Source organism: Myodes glareolus, chromosome 22 (assembly GCF_982192425.1).
Source record: "Myodes glareolus chromosome 22, mMyoGla1.1, whole genome shotgun sequence".
Classification (NCBI taxonomy): Eukaryota; Metazoa; Chordata; class Mammalia; order Rodentia; family Cricetidae; genus Myodes; species Myodes glareolus.
Genome location: NC_142047.1, coordinates 23,525,781 through 23,530,991, shown reverse-complemented (window position 1 = coordinate 23,530,991; position 5,211 = coordinate 23,525,781).

Here is a 5,211-nt window from a genome sequence, read left to right as displayed (position 1 = left end):
TGACTAGAACCAAGGAGGGCTAACCCAGGAGGGCAAATTCTGACTGGCAGGATTACCCTTGAGAGGGGCATACAAGGGCGCTTTGGGGATTCCCACAGCACAGATCGTACCTCTACTGGGCATTAGCAGTAAGGAGAGGAAAACATACAAAAGTGGACATATGTGTCCCTTTTCCCTGCCAGCTGCCAGCAGGGTTGAAGGTTTGAAGTAAGGATTCAGGTCAAGGACCCCCTCCAGGTCCATTTCCCACCTTCTTGGCAGGGAGGCGAGATTGTGAAGCCTCCTCCACCCCCTCCCAACAGGTCCGCTGCCCCTGGGGCAGATCTTATCCTCTGGTTTTAAACGTCCAGCTACCTGGCAAAAATCACAGCCACCCAACATCCCCACATAGTTCTAACACTGCGTGCCCTGGCAGCTGTGGAAAATATCTGATAAAGATCTTGGGGCAGAAAGGGCCAGGGCTAGTTTCCAGCCAGGGGTAAGAGGCTGTGAAATTGCTGAGTGACCTTGGCTTATCCTTTCTTCAAAGCTCCTGTGTCAGCTGGAAGGGGTATGAGGCTGTTTCTAGAACCTTCTGTCCCAGTGCTCTCTCTGGAGTAGGCAAGGCTTGTGACTTGCAGCCCATCTGATATACCTGGGAGGGGTTCCTCCTGATAGGAAGATAGCACTGGGCCACATGGTCTATCTCTTCCTGCATTCAGCTTCTGAGAGGACACAGGACCCCCCTACTCTGAGCACAGATGAGGGATTAGGCATTAAGGAGTTTCCATTCTGTTTGTTTTGGGGGCACTTTTAAGTGAGTTTCCCCCACTGGGTGAGCCTCAGCTACTACAGCTGCAAGGCACCCGTGCTAGGGTCAGCCAGATCCCTCCTGCCTAGCCTCAGCCTGGCTCTCAGGGAGAACGGGGCAGCCAAGGACCAGAGAGACTCAAGGAATCAGAAAAAAAAATCCTCGCTGCAGGGGCTGAGCCATGAGGACAGGAGAGCAGGCTGCAGACTCCCATCTCCCAGACTCCCATCTCCCGGCCTGTTATCTCCAGGGCCACAGAGGGCCACCCCGAATCTATATTAAGTCCTTCTGGGTACCAGGTCCTGGACTGTAGCCACCAGCAGAAGAGGGGAGCTGAGAGGAAAAGTGGGTAGGAAAGGGGGAGGAGGTAGATAGGTTGGAAGAACAGGGAAGCCATGGTGGAAATCCAAACCGCAGGGGCTGTTTCTCCATTCCACCATATTTATTAGGTAACTACCAAATACTATTAGCTGGGCTGAGCAAGCTCCCTTTCCCCAAACAAGACAAATCCCTGCCCTCTGGGAGCTCACATTCTAGAGAGAGAGAGACAGATAATAAACACACGAGCAATCGTCAGAATACACCTGGTGAAGAATGTGCTATGCAGAAAACAAAGCTTTGTCTTAGGTCTCTGAGGATAAACCTCGAGCTTGACCAGGATCTGCAAGAGGTGGGGACTTGGGCGGGAAGAGAGCAAAGACCCCAGAACAAAGGGCAGCTTGGGCTCCCAACAGGAGGCAGGTCTGGGTGTCAGGACAAGGTGTGTACCTGGAAGAGGGAACTCAGGCCTCAAAGACCATCTTACAAATTGTAACTTATGATGATGGTCAATTGTAACTCTGATGATGGTCAGATTTGGACTTGCCATAGATCACACTGGTGGTTGTGTAAAGAATGGACTAAGGGAGACCAGACAGGGGCTCCTTCAATATGCAGTGGTTGGTAGCCAGGCCTGGAAGGAACTTTAGGGTGGTTAAGATGACAGGCGTCCTGAAGACAGAGATGGCAACATTAGCATCTCTGTGGAGTTGTATGAGGCCACATTTGTTTTTTGTTTTGTGTGTGTGTGTGTGTGGCGGGGGAGGCAGACAGCGACGGGAGAGCTCCGTGGGAGAATGTCTTCCTTGGTAGGGGTCCTTGACAGGAAGGATTTTGGGTGCCGGGATAAGGAGCCGATTTTGTTCTGGGTATCTTGGTGCCAGAAGCAGTTGTATGGTGCACATCAAATCTAAAGGTGACAGCCTGGGAGGGCAAGCAGGTGCCTTGGCATGGTGGTTAGACAAGAACGGGGGAGCAGTTCAATTCTGAGCCACAGGCTCACCTGGTTCCCTCTTGCTGCCCGTGGATTAGAGCCGCTCAGGAACGCAGACTGAGGCCACACCTCAGAGCCCTTGGCTGAGTAGGGAGAGGGCAGACACTGGCATTTGTCTAAAGCTGCTCAGGTGACGATGAGGAGCTGTATGACAGAGATGCTATGGACTGAACATCACCTTTCACAGTCAGTTACCCCAAGCTACCCTGTCCCCAAGTTCCTGTGTCCTGTGGTCCCACGAGGCTTGCCTGGAGAGGATGGGTAGGATGCAACCCTGGTGTCGTGAAATAGCCGGGTAAGAGGATGCGCTGCTCGTCGGCCTGATTCACAACACCAGCTGCAGCAACCTACCAGAACCGCGAGGCTTCTTCCTGGGGGCGTGGCTTCCTCCTGGGGGCGTGGCTCCTCCCATTTAGAGACTGTAGAAAACCCATGCAAACATCTTTCCTGGTCAGGAGTTGCCCTGGGCCAGAACCAAGTAGAAGCCTAGGGCTGCCAAACATGAAGTTGGATCCCTGCCCACTAGGGGTGATGAATCCACTGAAGGGAGACAGATCCAAATCCTACCCAGTATAGGAGCAGGGAAGGCACAGCGGTATCAGGATCATGGCAGCCCTGGGAAGTCAGAAACAGGGCTGAGCCACTGGCATTCCCATGGAACCTTGCACAGCACACGGACATGCCTGCTGTATAATCCTGCTCCTAGACAGCATTAGCACAGCCAGACACTAACATGCCTTGAAGCTACAGCCAGCTGATGCAAAAGGGAAATGTGTACACATTAAGACGTCTGCATGCTTAAAGAAAGGACTCCAGATTATTTCTTGGCCTTTTGGCTAAGACCCAAGGGTAGGAAGGACCTCTGGCTGTTTAGCCACCATTCACCCCACAGGTCTCCACAGGTATAGGCAACGAGACTTAATGTGACCATCTTGGAGAATAAGCAGGACAAAGTATGGCTAGTGTCCTCAGACATGTGACGTTCAGGACCCAAAGTTGCGAGTTACACTTTAGGCATAAAAGCATAAATCCTTGGATAAAATATTACAGGGGTTCAGAAAATGGGGGGCTTCCTCTGGTTGGGGCAAGGATGCTATAAGGTGTTTGTAATATCTCAAACAAAAGAGAGATAATCATTTAAGCTGGCGCATCTTGGCAGCCAAGGCAAAAAGTAGACTCCTGAATAGAGATGACTATCTGGTGAGACCGAGATTTCATTTTTCTATTTCTCTTCACAAAACAGTAAGTCCCCACCAACCCTTTAGCCTTCCATTCAGGTTTAGCTGCACTTTTCAATTGCAGGGCTGGTCTGAGCTCAGTCCTGCTGCAGCTACACAAACTGAAGGAGCAGTCCTACTAAGAATTCAGGTTTCCAATAACAGGCAAATTCCTCCAACCCAGTGACTGCCAGGAAACCAATGAATCAGCCACTATTTGCTTCCACTATTTGCTTCCCTTACATCTAAACTTTCATTATAAAAACACTTTTGGCCTTCTAACTTTCTGGGAACCCCCCTCCCAGACCCAAACCAGGAGGGGAGGCATGGTCATTCTGTCTCAATCTGAATTCCAACTGTACATTTACGCAACCGTTTTTGTTGTTTTGTTAACACGATTCAAACTGGGCATGGGGTCCATGCCTGTAATCCCAGAGGATCAGGAGCTCAAGGCTATCCTCAGCTACAGGGAGTTCAGGCCAGCCTAGACCACCTCCCCCAGAACAAAAACCACAGGGTTTTACTGTGTAGCTCATGATGGCCTTGTTTTGTTTATTTTTTAGGGCAGTATTGAACTCATGGTCCTCCTGCCTCCATCTTCCAAGTGCTAGATTTACAGATGTGTATCGCCAGGTTCAATTTAATCACTTTTTCCCTTATTTTTGGGACAGTCTTGCAATATAATCATTGCTAGCCTGGTAACTGCCATGTAGCCCAAGTTAGTCTTAAACTTGCAGCAATTCTCCTGCCTCAAGTTCCCAAGTACTGGGATTATAGGCATGTGTCACTATACCTAGCTTAATGGTCTCGAGATTTTAGGATCTAGACACCTATGACCTGCTCCTGCAACAGGGATCATGGAAACAACCTCAGAGCATCTTTTAAAAGCCCAGTTCCTCTTTAGCTGTAAGCTACGCCTGGTCCTGGAGCCACAGAGGGAACAGGAAGGATGACAAGTCTGGTCCAAGGCCACATACACATACTTTCGAGACTTGGGCGTCTGTCTGACCGTCTGACACAGAGAACCTTCCATCTGTGGGCTGACCATCAGAGCAGGGGCTTTAGAAGACATCCACAGAGCTCTGCAAACACAAGTTTTGTGCTTTTCTGGATTCCGTTCTTCAGTGACTATGTAAAACAGGTGTGAGAAAATCAGCTCCTTGGCTAATCTGATTAGTTACAAAGGTATGCTTTCTGAGCAGCTACCTCAATGGTTGGCTGTGGGCAAAGGCAGGGAAAGGTGGCTGAGACTCTGGGTAGAGACCAGAGTTGGCTGTGTTTGCTCGCAGATGAGAGGCTGGATGTAAAAACAGAAACCACTCAAGAGAATTCTAGGAGTGCGTGCACTGTGTTCACACGACACAAAGTGCCCTGCCCATCTCCTAGAGCTCTCCTACTGGTGGCCTCCGGCACCAGGGATCTGCTGAGGACACCTGAGCCTGCAGAACTTGGTGCTGGACCCACACTGGTTTCCTCAGTGTTTGGATTCCCAGTAGGAAGCTGTTTAAGACTGCCTGGAACAAGCCTGGGCTGTTGCTCCAGAGAGCTTGGACTTCATATGGCAGGCACTGAAACGGGCATTGAAGGGCCCCAGCCAAGGCTCAAAAAGGCAGGAGCAGGTGGACATCACGAAGGGGCACCTTGGGTTTGGGGCTAGGGATTCAGCCCAAGTTGTCAGATGTCCTTCACCTGCGATATTCTGAAAACGTGACTTTGACTCCTCCACTCCCCACACGGCTCTTCCCATCTGATGCCATTTGAAAAACCATGCGGATGGGCTGCCTTGACCATGGCGGGGACACTAAGCAAGGTGACCAGATGGGCCTAGGCATGGTGTATTTTTTTCCTAGTCAGGCTGAATTTTCACCTCTTTGTTACAGCTCAGAGATTCT